Here is a 14,860-nt window from a genome sequence, read left to right as displayed (position 1 = left end):
AAAACAACAACTGCAATATCACATTGCTATTTAAACTCCCTTCTGGTGGTCACCTTACTTGATCTTATAGGGGATATTGAGGCAAATCATCCCTCAAAAAGATAAACCAATTTCCTTTTAATAAATGGATCACCCCCAATTAATTCCCTGAAGTTCTTCAAAACACAGCTCAAAGGGGTCATTGTCCAAGGTTTTGCTAGGACCTATTGCCATCATCTATGGTTGTAACCTATAACCACTGGAGCTAGACCGGTTTACCAGCAATACCTCTTAAGGGGCCTCATTAACAAGAGGGTTCTTACCAAAGGCCTTAGGGATTTCCATCAACACCTCCCTCCCTGAGACTCAACCCTTGAGACCCTGCAGCTTATATCCTTAATGTTGTGGTCTGCTGGTGGCCTGTGGAGCTGGCAGCAGAGTCAGACAGTGGGGAGGAACATGGGCCAGTCCTGGAGTCTGGGGAGAGCTCGGACGAGGGATTTGCATCCGACAAAGAAATGGAGCCAAGGCCATCTGAGAGTTATGTGTGGACTCCGGAGCCTCCAGAATCTGACATCAGCAAGGCAGAGGAACAGGGGGAGCCTGTTCCCAATGCGTGCTTGTGCAGAACTGCCAGAAGGCAAGAAGAGTTAAGACAAAAGAGGCGACTCAGGAGTAAGGCTGGGAGATGATTGGCCCCTTCCATAAGACATAAATGAGGAGCAGGAAGCAACTTTGTTCGTTCTGGTCAGTTTAAAAGCTGAAGCTCCATGTTGACTTTGTGTGCTCCGTTTGACTTTCTACAGCTAATTGGCAATTTAGTCATTGGCAGCACTTCAAGGGAGATAAAGGTGGGTGCTTATCAGCCTTATTCCGAAAGACTCTAGCAGACTTCTGTGGGACTATTCATAAACTGTTTGGGACTCATTACGGGCTGTGAATGCATATTATTCACAGCTGTTGAAATAAAACAAAAAGGGTTTTGGGAACAGTGTGTGATTGTTACTGTCTCAGGAAACCTTGGTCAGAACACTTACGGGACTCAAGTCCCTATTGACTTTTCTTCACAGGGGGAATAGGAACCAAATTTATGCAATGAGTATCCAACAAGGGCTTTTGGGCACCTCAGGTGGACATTATGGGGAATTTCAGAACTGATTTACACTTATCCCTGCCGACTTGAGCTCTGAAGTTCTTGGAGAGTCTTGATTCCATATCATCAAGTTTTTTCTGTTATTTGACCGTCAACTTTGAGCTCAGGGCAATTTGAGGCCCAAGACCATGAGAATGATTCTACTGAAATCAGCAGGGTATGTGAGAGTGTAGTTGCTCAGGTGGTTAGGGCATTGGTTTGGAAGTAAGCAAGCCTGCATTCGAGACTCAAGTGCTGCTACGTGGCAGGATGAGCTCCCATTGTTCACTTCAGCTTTTTGACAGGGACATGAAAGGAGTCTCACAGGCAATCTCTTGGCAATGGTGATGTCACCGGCTAATCCTTTCAACCCAGATGTGCCTTAAATGGTGCCTCCGACATGAATGGGATGGGGAGCCGGGTGTACTTAACCAGCCTTTGTGATTCTGTGTCTTTCAAGAAGTCACCTTGAAGCCAAGTGGAGGATATTGGTGGAGTCGCTATTGATGGGCAAGAGCCAATCTGTGGTTCATTTACGTGGCACAATCAATTATACAGAGTCAAGGAAAGTGAAAATTTGTCACTTTCTTCCTGATCAGAAGCAAAGGGGCTCTCCATAACCAAGCTGCTGGGAGGAGCCCTGAGCAAGATTGGCATTTTATTTTGATACCTCAGGATACAGGAAATTCAAAATAGCAATATAATGATTGGTTACCAATTTCTTATCATCATTAAAATAGCACGTGTACCAGTACTGCTGTTCAGCTGTTCCTAGCGTGACCTATTCAACTAGACTTCGATTCAAACTGCAGCAAGCTTCTAGGTACTGTTCTAACTACATCCTGCAGAGCTAAGTATAATTTCTTGCTTTAGTTTAGCAAAGAGTTTAGTAGTTTCCTGTTCTATGTTTCTGTGCAGACAGGATGAAGTGGAACAAAAGCAGTGTCGAAAGAAAAATAAAAGCTTCTGTAAAAGATGAGGTTTGGGGTCCCAGGCCTTCAGTTAAGGGAAAAAAAATGCTGCAATATGTTGAGCAAGTAATAGTATTAAATAATATTCAATAACACTGAAAGGGTAGCTTCCTGATGTAAGAGAGTTCCTATTTCTCTCTGATCTAATTCTGCCTGCTCAATCTTGCCTCTCTTGATCTTGTTCTTGCCTCTTTTGACATGGAAGAAATCCAATGTGGTCTTAGATTATTAATCTTATGAGAAATATATTTTATTTGTTTGATCCTGATTCCTGAGGGTTGAACTGTTGTACCAAAATTTGTCCATTGAGTTCACTGATATGGGTATTGAAGAGGGCAGTTTGAGGGATGGAGAGAGGTAACCTCTCTTGATTGAGATAGCTGCTGATTATAAAACAACGTGGGAGGAGGAAAGGAAGTGGGAGTAAACATGCTTGTATTTCTTTGCTAAAAACTGCAGGATGGGACACTAATCCACAGTTGATTTGCCCTCCCTATCATGGGCTTGTTCATCAATTAGGAACTTCTGTTCTAGTCAATCCAGAAGCTTATAAAACAGAAAGAAATCTTTCCTTGGAATGTATAGGAGACTAACTGGATGGTAAGTGGAAAAGTCCACCCTTGTAATAGTATATGGCAGTGATGGCTAACCTTTCTGTTCTCGTGTGCCAAAAAATGCATGTGTGCACATGCGCGCATGCATGCAAGCCAGCACCCATAAGGCAATGCATGCGGGGCCCCTGTGCATGAACGCATGACCCCCCTGTGCATACAGCGTGCATCTCTGTGCATGAACGCATGACCCCATGCACACTGTGCATCTCTGTGCATGCGTGTGCAACCCCCCCATGCATGCCGTGCATCACTGTGCATGTGTGCATCTCCTGCGCTCCCCCCATGCACGGCAGCTACCTGACAATCAGCTGTTGGGAGGGTGGCGTGCGCGCCTGCTCTGGGCTGATGGCTCGCATGCCATAGGTTCCCCATCATGGATATGAGGGAATGGCCTTGGGAGATCCGGCAAAGATGCTGCCTAGAGTCCTTGCAGAACATGCAAGAGTTTATTAATGTAACTTTATAATAAAGTAAAAGTAGGTTATCTGGCTTTGTTTCCTATGTGGTCTGCCTGCTAAGGATGTCATCAATCTTGCAAGTCTGCAAGTATAATTCTTCCGCACCACTTTTTACAGTTCAATAATTTAGGGAGGGTCCCTCAACGGGTCTCTTGCTCTGCTCACTATGCAGCTTTGGCTATGCTCTCTCTTAACCCGACTGTTCCCTAGGCAGCATTTCTTTGCCAGATCATCCAAGGTCATTTCCATATACCTTTATATCCCTTTCGTAAAAAGTGTGACAGTAATAGAACAATTACAGTCTTTAGGCAATTGGAATGTGTTATTAGTATCTGTAAACAAAAGGTCAAAGGAGGATCCTACCAATTGTTTAATAATTTGGTAGGCATTAGATCAATGTTGGAGGCGTTCCAGTTTTTTAAAACTGATTATTTTGATAATTTGCAAATGAGAAACTGTTGATCAGGGAGGAATACTGTTTAAAATGTAGGTTGAGGCAAAAGGTTGGTAAGAGAGAGCTTGTACAGCTTACTATAAAACTGTTCTCACCTCTTGAGAACAGATCTTAGTTTCTGGCAGGTCCTTCCTATTGCTTTGGGAGATGCTTGTAGTTATCTTCCTACAGAGAAAGATTCTTCTATTCTTTGTGGCTTAAAGCAATCACTCCTCATTGGCTTATGGAAATGTTTTTAACGTTAATTTTATAATGCAGGTAGTCCTCGGCTTAAGACCACAATTGAACCCAACACTTCTGTTATTAAGTGAGACATTTGCCAAGTGAGTTTTGCCTTATTTTATGATATTTCTTGCCACAGTTGTTAAGTGAATCACTGCAGTTGATAATTTAGTAACCCGGTTGTTAAGTGAATCTGGCTTCCCCATTTATTTTGATTGTCAGAAGGTTGCAAAAGGAGATCACATGATCCCTGGGACACAGCAAAGGCATAAATGTGAACCAGTTGGCAAGCATCTGAATTTTGATAACATGAGCATGGGGATACTGCAAAGGTTGTAACTGTGAAAAATAGTCATAAGCCTGTTTTTTTCAGTGCCGTTGTAACTTGGAATGGTCACTTAATGAACTGTTGCAAGTCGAGGACTACCTATATAAAATAACTAATTCTTAATAATGGAATAATTGCTAGATTTTAAAAGTCGACGCTAAATGTGACTTGGCTTGCATACAACCCTTGTCGACTTGGCTTGCATACAACCCCCTAACATTGGCTGCACTGTCCAAAGAGGTCAGCTGGTGAGTGGCTGTTATCCAACTTTAAATTCAACTAGCAGATTTAAAAGGCCATATAAGGTTGAGACACAATAGCTTTTCACTGACCGCTCTATAGGTGAGTTCAGAGTTAAGGTTACTGTTTGCTACTCCAATTAATATACAGAGTCTACATTTTCCAGTGTTGGACATTAAGGGTCAAACTCCTAGGTTAACACCCTGATCCTTGCAGTAATGTAGGTAACCTTGAGGGTGGTTTTTAAGAAGGGAAATATGACTGTTAGAATCAGAAGAGAAAGCCTTATTGCTAGTTTCAAGTCTGATACTAAAGTTGCCAGCTGGTATAAGACCAGCATTTGGAATAGACAATCTTGGAAGTTTATTCCATCCAACATTAATTAAAGAAAGCAACCTGCAAAGGGGAAGGTAGAGATTTATAATTAAAACTTTAGTCTAGCTAAATTGTGCCTGGAAACTAATGCTGTGGGCTCACACAGCTTCAGCCGTGTGATTCGAAGCAGTAGATTATTTTATAGGAATTTATAAATGCCTCCTTCGATCCCATTTCTGGTAGTGCAAAGACACCATAATGGGAGTGACATATTTTTTTTACCTAACCTGGTGTTTCTCAACCTTGGCAGCTTTCAGGTGTGTGGAATTCAAGTCCATGCTCTTGCCATGCTTCAGTCTTGCAAGAGTCTCTTAATCCATTTCTGAATCGACAAACAATTAACACAAGCCTAATGCCCAGGCATCATGGAAGCAAATCCGAGGAACAGCATCATGAAGCAAGTATTTGCAGCTACAGTAGCTGGAAAGACATAGAAAAAAAAAAGTTCTCTTTGGATCTGGGACAGCTCCCATGCCTCTGTATAATTTAAGCATTTCTAAATAATTTTGAGAGGTGTGCAAAATGTTCCATTGCAGAGACAATGAACCCTGCCATAGACCAGAGTTTCTCAAGCAGAATTCTCTATACAACATCTCTAAGGAATTGGGGGAGTTTAAGTTTACGCGTCTGAAAGTTGTCAAGGTTGAGACACATTTGTCTAACATGTTTCAATGATGTGATTTCATGTTAGGTCTAATATTTCTCATACCAACCAAAATGCAATTGGAAATTCTAGCATATGATATCATAAATGGAATTATGGTCACTTTGAAAATAAAATGAATTGAGAGTCCTGGATCTATAATCACCTAACAATCTGAACATTTCAAAACAGAATTCTCTATACAACTGTTTTGGTTGAGAATATTAGCCTCTGAAAATAATTTAAACTAGGCTTTATTACTACTCAGCTAAAATGTCCAGAATGGTTGTGAATCAGAGAACACATCTAATGGAGAAAGCAATGAATGATTTCAATTGTTTACATATAGATTGAATAAATGCACATAATTTTCATGACAAAACAGTAAAATCTTTAGATACTTTTATAATTCAGGACACTCATTTAGGTCATGAAACTGACCCAAGGAGAGTGACCGCCAATTTAATTTTAGGTAGCACCTAAAATGTGTGTGCAGTTAACTCAATTAGAAACAAAATACCCCAAAATTGATGATGTACAGGACTAATGAAATGGAAGATAAAATGAAAAGTAAAAATGGCAATGACACCCAAAAAGATTTATTCACCTTTATGGCTAATAAACAGTGAAAAGAAAACTGCTGGAGAAATGAGGACAAAATCCAATGCAGTGAAACAATTAAAGATTTTGATAGCATAATTAATAATACTAAGAACAACATAAATAATTATTTTATAAATACATTTTAAGTAAGAAGAAACCTACCAGGAATGACAGGGTAATTAGCTAAAGAGACTGCAGAGAAGTAAATGAATTATTTGAATTCTGCATCTGAAGGGAATTTTAAACAGCTAAGATAAATAGAAAATAAAATGACTGGATCTAGGTAATCTGGACATTCTTACTCAAATTTAACATCATCTAAACTCAGTCTCTCACTTCCAATGGCCAATATAATGGCAAGAGATTCGGGATATAACAGATTAGTTAGCTTAATTCTGGTTCTAAAAAATGGAAGGAAAATGTTCCTAAGTAAGTTTCAAAGATATTGAAAGGTAAGGTAGCTGTATTAAAGCAAATCAGGCAAATAAGTTAAGATGTTAGATTGAGGCTGAGAAGACCCATGTTCAAATCCATACTTAGCTATAGAATTTTCTGGAAATCTCAAGCCCAACTGATGTTGTAGCATTGCCGTTAATGGAATAAAATAGGGTTTGCCATATTTACTGCCTTGAACTCCTGGAGAAAGGCAAGATGTAATTTCAAGAAATCTAATTTACATTTTGGAACATTCCAAGGAAAGTTTTGAGAAAGAAAAACAAGAAGACCTGTATCACTTTAGACCACTGGTGCTGAACTTTGGCAACTTGAGGAGGTGTGGACTTCAACCTGGTTGTGCAATTCTGGGAGTTGAAGTCCACACCTCTTCAACTTGCAAGGTTGAGAAACCCTGCCTTAAGCTAATTTTATTATAACATTAACTTTTTGGATCACAGTCCATTTCATTGAATATATGGAATATACCCTGAAGGAAGAATATGTTTTAAATACAAAGTTATTAGAAGAGAATGGAAAAACAGAATGTTTAGGAGAAAGTCAAAAGACACAATTACTTTAAAGATGGGAATAATAATGAAACTTTTGTTTTCTGGGAAATAGCCATATCAGCCTATTGCAGCAAAAACCAAGAATCCTATGGAATTTCAGAGATCAATAAATCTTTTTTTACTTAAGCATATCATCTGGAGAAACAAGTAATTTTTTTGCTACAAAAGAAGAATGGAAGTGGTAAAACGAAAAACATAAACATCTGGTGTTATATATAGATGGTCTTGAATAGTCTACAGGTGTAGTTTTAATAAGGAGCCTTGTTCTATGTCAAATCCATGGGAAGTGATTTTGAAGCTTTTAATGAATTTCTGCTTAATCTTTAAGTGAATTAATTCATCTTTGTAATTTTTCCAAATAATGCCATCTTATTTCTTTGTTAAATTTCTATTATGTCTTTCTTCTGTTCCCCTGATTTTGCAGATGATACTGAACATTTATGGAGGCCGTTTAAAAAAGATACAATAAATACACAGGAACATATACACCATTCCAGACATTATTATGTGGAACTTCAAGATACATAGGACAGAATACATAACACCACAGGGAAAATAAAATGGTAAACTTCAGCAGAAAATGTTTCCTGTGAAGTTACTAGGCTAATGCTTGTGTTAATGAAGAAGCAGTTTCATTTCCATTAAGGAAGTTGGAGTCATGAACTTCAAGAAACAAAAAGAAATTGGGGAGGAAAAACATACCAGCTACTATGAGTAATAGAGCAATTGCTTTGGCCTCAGGCTGTCTTCCTACTTGGTACACAGAAAAGGATAGATTAAAAAGCAATGCTATGGAAGGTTAACATAAACTGTAAGTATATTAAATGGTTGGCAGGTGATATATCTAGATAGGCATTTTCAAAAAGATTATTTTGCCATGGCTAGAATTACTTTATTTCTAATTCTTATTTCTAATAACTTTAGTAGAAAATTCTCTGATCAAAGTATGGCTTTGAGGTGTATTTCTTCATTCTTTCTACCACCTCTCTCAAAATGTGTATGTGTACCCAAAGTTATGCAGACAACTCCTCACAACATGCGCATATCTATCAGATTATTTTGCAAACATATTATTAAAATCAAACCATTATCGTAATTGTTTGAACATGGAACTTCTTTTATACTAATAATATTCTAATAAAGCTAAACCAGGAGATTAAATCCTGTAAATGGTATCAGTTTTCAGAGTTTTGGCTTTTACAATATTCCCACAGTCACATGATCATGATTTCTGACAGTCCCTTCTGGGTTCCCATAAGAAAAGTCAGAGGGGAAGCTGACAGGAAATCAAAAGCTACCATCATGTGAGGTCCTCACTTAATGACCTATTTTAGGATAGCAATTGGGACTGCTGGAATTGACATCTCTAAGTGATGTGATCCCGTGCCATTGCACTTTAGGTTGTTGCTTAGCGATGGAAATTACAGCCCCAATGGTAGTCCATAACCTGAGATACTGGTATCCTTTCCTTTCATTTAACCTCTCATATGTAGGCAACAGTACAGGTAGTTTTTGAATTACAACCGTTCATTTAGACCGTTCAAAGTTGACAGTGAGTTATGACTGTTTTTGACATTTATGATCGTGGCAGCATCCCCATGATCATGTGATCAAAATTCAGATGCTTGGCAGCTGACTCATCTTTATGACAATTGCAGTGTCTGGGGTCACATGGTCCCTTTCTGAGACTTTCTGGCAAACAAAGTCAATGGGGAAGCTGGATTTACTTAACAACCATGTGGGTAACTTAATAAGGGCAGTGATTCACTTAACAACTGTGGCAAGCAAGCTTGTAAAATGGGGCAAAATTCACTTAACAAATATCTTATTTAGCAACAGAAACTTGGGCTCAATTGTGGTCATAAGTTGAGGACTACCTGTACAGCAGACTTCACCAATTTCAGTTCACTGAGATACCATTGCCTACAAATCCACACAGCATAATTATTGGTCAGGGATGGTTCTATTCTAGGTAATTCTTGGATGTTTATAAACTGGAGAAAGCAAAATTGGAACCCATTTTCCCTGGAAGAAATTGTCCAAACTCAACTATTTAGCATATCCTCAAAAAGAAGTCCTTGAAATCACGTTATATCATTTCTTACTTGGATGATTTGCTGACCATCTACTTAAACATATTGGCTTTCTCAATTATAATGATTAGAAATGGCTTTTTTTCCAGCAAAGAGGGAAAAATGTCTAGACAAAATCAGGCTGAACACTGATAATTTGAAAATTAGTCATAGATATTTTGATCCATTTATTTTTGTACATATTTTCAGTTTAGTAAGTAAAATGAACAGATGGATAAGAGGATGCATAAAAAACAAAATAAAATTTGTATCTGGTGTAATTATGTGGGTGCATTTCTATCTTTGACAGCAAGGTGCTTTACCCTAAAACAATATAAAGCTGATCGTTTTAGTTTACAGATTCCATTCAGCATCCAATTTTCTGCTTACTATCTATTTTCTACTATAATTAAAATGAACAGATGTGTACATACGATAGAAAGGTTATTTTTATAACCACTGTGGTATAAACTCTGGCAGAGTTTAGTCATTAATATGGCTACAGGTTTTAGAAACATTATATATATCATTCAATTTGGAATATGTTAACTGTAGAAGGTTAAGATGAAAATAATATTCCCCAAACTCAGCATCCTGAAAGCAATGTAAAGAAAGCCACTGCTGCTGCCAATAAATCACATTTAGAAGTATGCTTAACTCTCTTCTTCATTTTTAAAATTATTTTTCTTAATCACATTTTCAAAAGAGTCAATGCACTATATCATGCACTATATCTTATAATTATTAGCAGACTTGACTATAGATCAAGGGTCTTCAAACTTGGCAAGTTTAAGACTTGTGGACTTCAACTCCCAAAATTCCTGAGCTAACATGACTGAAGGAGGAATTCTGGGAGTTGAAGTCCATAAGTCTTAAAGCTGTCAAGTTTGAAGACCCCTGCTACAGATAGTCCTTGACTTACGACCATAATTGAACTTGGCAATTATGCTCATAAGTCATGATGATAGTAAAGCGGTTCACTCATATGACCGACCTGATTTTATGACCTTTTTTCCGGTGGTCGGTAAGTGAACCCACGGTTTGCTATGGTATATTTTTGCTGGGCTGGAAATGACAAGTAAATGCTGGTTTGCAGCAAAACTATCATAATTTACGATCATGTGATTGCAGGATGCAACCAATGGCTGTAAAAATGCAGGCTGGTTGCAGCCATGTGACTGCAGGGAAGGGGCCCTGTTTTAGAACTTCAGGCCTAGTTGTAAGTACCTTTGCCTGCAGGTGTTTTGTTACTATTACCACAGAAAATTAGTTTGTTATAACTTCATATGGTTGCTAAGTGAACACCAGTAAATTAAGGACCTTCTGTATAATGGCCTGTTCTAGCAAACTGAGTTGACAGTTACATAGTTCAAGAAAACAATAATAATATTAATATTAATAATATTAATAATATTAATATTATTAATATTATTAATATTAATAATAATAAGCATACAATTTATTGATATCACTGTACCAGGAGACACCAGAGTCGAAGAAACAGATCTGGAAAAAAATCACGAAATATCACAACCTGGCCATTGAAACCACGCAATTATGGATGAAACACGTAACAGTGATACCCATTGTCATTGGGGCACTTGGCACCATTTCCAAGAATTTTGCAAAACACATTAAGAAGTTGGAGCTTCCTGCAATAACACCAGTGGAACTGTAAAAAACTGCACTACTCAAAACATTGTACATTTTAAGAAGATACTTGGATACTGGGAGCAACCCGTATCAACCACCAACACCAGTCAATATTTGTGTTACATTTTTAAATGTTCAGTTGACTGAGTTTCATGTGTAATGAATAAAAGAGATAATGATGATGATTATGTGACTTCAAAGATAGAGGGGAAAATGATGTTAGTTCTCAGCTACTTTAGTTTTCAACACGATTCCCACAATCCAGATTTCTTTAAGCCCAAAGGTAAAGCCAGCATAGTACTGTTGACTTGACCTATCTTTATTACTTGGTGATGGATGGACACCTCACTCCTTTCTCTAATGAGATCCATGGACTATTGGCAAACCTTTACATTTATGCTCCATGAAATTGCTTGGAATAACATTTCTTTCTTAAACTAGACTTGATGTTTCCACAGAGATTTTGCTGATTGGATTTTTCTCTGAGGAGAACTCTTGTCTATCAGTCAGCTGTCAGCTTTAACTGACTAAGATTAAGTAGTTGCTGAGTTGCTGATACATACCACATAGAGTGTAACTGAATGGACAAAAGGATACATGAGATTTTAAAAATAAATCCAAATATTTTTGATACAGTGCCATTAGCCATAAATCTCTCTGCTGGAGGAAAACCAGAGGGAAGAAATAGAGTTTTGTGTTCAGTTGCTTCAAGTAGCATATGGCCTGATCCATCATTAGAATATATAATTACTTTTTAAAGTATGCAAATAGTGAAAGCACTGTGAATCATATCTATAGCTTATATTGTACATGGTGTTATGAAAATGAGATGCATGATATTGAAGAAACAGTTTTTAACATATTTTTCTGGCTTGGTTCACATTATTGGGCAGCAGTAGTATAGTGCTTCGACTTAATTGGATTTAGTCTAAAGTATAAATTAAGCCAACATGGTTTCTTGAACAGATCATAATTAAAACCTAAGACTAATAAAACCTAGGACTAATACAGTATTGCTATTACCAGACTTCAGTAATGATGATGATTTATTTATTTAGGATGTGACAGATCATACAGGGACTAGCAATATAAATGAACATTTTAACTAGATTAGTAGAACCCAATAAAATATAAATGTCAAAAACATCTATGTTCAAATATTAATGTTTAGGCCATCTAACCATTGAAGTGCAGCATTGTTTATATTAAAAAAAAGATATCAGATACCAGACCGGTATATGCCCTCAGCTTACAGCTGGTCACAATGTGATCTACGGTTTGAAACCATATTGAGGGGAGAATTTGCCCCATTTATGCAGAGAGTCCCAGCAGATGTTTTGTGAGGTGCAAATCCTATTCAGGATTATCCATTGTTGCTGCTGATGGTAACAATTGTCTACAAGCAAACAACCAAGTTCAGAGAGCACCAAGAACTCGGTAAAATGAGGTATGGATTAGAATATTAATTTTTAATTTAAGCATTTTATAATGTTTGTTTGAATACCATTAAAAACAGTGGTCATATTTGTATGCCCTTTAAATGTGGGGTATCAAATGCTTAATTTATCAGAATATTCAGGTTAAAATGAAAAACTGGTTGGGAGAAATGAAGTATGATGTTAAGATTTCAAAACTAATGCTAAAAAGCAATTCCTCTAATATGGCACATTTCCCATCTGTTGATCTACAACTTCTAAAACCTACATGATCGTTGCCTGAGGATGATATGAATTGGAATCCAACATACATGGAAAGTTGTTACACTGGAAAAATGTATGTTAAGGGAAAAAAAAAATCCACCAGACTCTGTAATTATTTACACATGAATTTATAGACATTGTAGGAAGATGGCAAATTCTATTAAAAAGCAAAGGCTTTCGTGAGCTGCAACTCCCTTCATCAGCTTAATCAGTCTAGCTACTTTATGTATTGCATGAAGCTCATGAAAGTGTTAGTTGGAAAACATGCTAAATCTCAACTGTATACAGAGATGGTATAGGCCAAAAGAGCAGCTAGGTTTTTTTAAAAAAAGCAGTCAATAAGATACTATAAATGAACAATAATTAATGCATCTAGGAAATGATGTGCAGTAACATATGGTATTTTTTTGCTAAACTGGGAGAACAGTGCAATCTGCCAGGCACTGTGCCAAATTAGATCAACCTTTAAAATGGGGAAAATGTATGCAAGCTGTTTCTTTTTGCTCTTTTTTTTCACTTTCTCTTCCTGGGGTTCTACTGTTTAGTTACAAAGTTTCAGTTAAAATGTATCTTTTAGAAGTCTTGTTGAAGTTTTACTGTAGATTCTTTTTAATTCCAGGCAGTCTCCTCCCTCTTTCCAGATCCTGCCCTTTTATTCTTTTTCTCTCCCTTCCTGCTTATGAAAAAAATTTTTAGTGTCCAGAAATCTTTATTATCCCTTTGACATTTTGTTTTATTTTCAGCTTAATTGCCTGTTGATGTCAAAGCGGATTTTTCTGATTTCCTATTTAAGTCTCTTAGTTGTCCATATAGGGAAAGGGAGAGAAGAAAAAAAAAAAACCAAACCTTTCCCTTTTCACTTTCCTTCGCTGCTTCCGACTCTTCTTTGGGAGCGGTTATTTTTTTGTAAGTTTAAATTCCAGGGTACCTTAGTTGTTACTTTTGCAATTTAACCCGGTCAGCCAAAACTTTCACTTCTTATCTTCCTCCTGCACGTTCTTTTCCGGTCAAGTTCTTCTTTGAGGTGGCCATTTCTGACCACCGCTGCAACCACCTTCGGGAAAGGGAGTAATGGCCAACTGAGGAGGAGAGATGCGGCTCTCCTCAACCCTGCTGGCAGTCTCCCCCCTCTTCACCACCTCTACGGGGTGGCTTAGCCCTGAAACCAGCCAGCTCGGGGAGCTCCAGCAGTGAGCCCGGACCGAAACCACGCACGATCGCGGATTTTTGTCTGTCACCGAAGGAACTCAAACCGGAAGACCCCATGACCTGGATGATTGAGAATCTCCACAGACATCTGACACCTGATCTTCAAGCAGGGTCTAGGACAGGGGTGTCAAACTCAAGGTCTGGGGCCAGATCCAGCCTGCGAGGTGCTTAGATCTGGCCCATGGGGCTGCCCTGGCAACCGCAAAAGACTAGCCTGCAGTGCCTCTGCCAGCAAAAATGAAGCTTGAGCTCCATTTTCACTGGCAGAGGGTTGCAGGAGGTCATTGCAGCCAAAAATAGAGCTTGGGAGACCATTTTCTCTGGCAGAGCGCTCATGCCACCACAAGCGCCCCCCCCAACATGAGTGACATGAACACACGCACCCGAGCCATGCCCACTCTGCCACCCATGAGGTCAAACACAACCCTGATGTGGCCCTCAATAAAATCGAGTTTGACACCCCTGTTCTAGGAGAACTTCCATCCCAGCCCTTGAAGGGGAGAGTATAACCCCATTCCAAACCAAGGATAATATTTCCTTAGAATTGACAGGCCCGTAAGCCCTTGTCATTCTGTCCTGGAGCAATTTGTTTAATCTGCTCATCCCCGTTAAATCCTGACAGTCTCATTGCTTGTGCAGCTTGGGGCTGACTTATAGAACAGGATATCATTGATGGTATCAAATTCTCTGCTGAAAAATACCGTTTCCTATTTAGAAGGGCAAAATAAATAGTGACAGGAGGGATCGCTGAGGTACAATGCAAATCAGAAAACTTTGGGTAGGTCTCCTACCAATGCCAAAAGATATCATCTGAAAGGAGAACCTTTCTCCCATTGCTAATGAAAGGCAAAATAGCTGAGTGTAAGCTCTGTCCACTTCATTATACAGAAGTAAGGACTGGATACAACAAAAGAAATATAAAACTAAGTTGAATGCAGTGAGAATTGGTTACTTAAGAAATGAGTTTTGTGAAATAAACAGGATCAAGAATGGATGGGGGATGAATGAATTTGGATTAAATATACAAGTCAGTGAAAAGAACAAAATAAGTAACTGAAGTGCTTAAGTTATAAAAAGATAATGCAGGATTAAACATTGAGCATATAAATGAATTAAGAGTGAATGTAGTAAGGATTGAAAAAAAAATTACACCTCAATGGAGTGAATAAAATCCACAAAAATAAAGACCTGGAAAGATTAGAA

The 14,860-nt window shown here is 38.2% G+C and overlaps 1 protein-coding gene and 1 long non-coding RNA gene across 5 annotated transcripts in view; one reads left to right on the top strand and one right to left on the bottom strand.

The window, feature by feature from the left end:
• LOC113442816 (heparan sulfate glucosamine 3-O-sulfotransferase 1-like) overlaps positions 1–14,860 on the bottom strand; it is an 88,838-nt gene that overhangs the window by 15,711 nt on the left and 58,267 nt on the right. The gene's annotated exons all lie outside the window — the stretch shown is intronic.
• LOC148125781 (uncharacterized) lies at positions 2,544–10,933 on the top strand. Of its 3 annotated transcripts, none has more exons than XR_015743687.1 (4): positions 2,552–2,682; positions 3,867–3,931; positions 7,448–7,834; positions 10,576–10,933. It is a non-coding gene; the product is annotated as an uncharacterized LOC148125781 (long non-coding RNA). The 3 variants fall into 3 exon arrangements; XR_015743689.1 differs by lacking the exon at positions 10,576–10,933 and adding an exon at positions 8,682–9,089; XR_015743688.1 differs by lacking the exon at positions 3,867–3,931 and having other exon boundaries at positions 2,544–2,682.

The sequence above is a fragment of the Pseudonaja textilis genome, chromosome 4 (genome assembly GCF_049901715.1).
Source record: "Pseudonaja textilis isolate UNSWEBS1 chromosome 4, rPseTex1.2, whole genome shotgun sequence".
Lineage (NCBI taxonomy): Eukaryota > Metazoa > Chordata > Lepidosauria > Squamata > Elapidae > Pseudonaja > Pseudonaja textilis.
The sequence above is the reverse complement of the archived record's forward strand: the minus strand, read 5'-3'. Positions and strand labels throughout refer to the sequence as shown.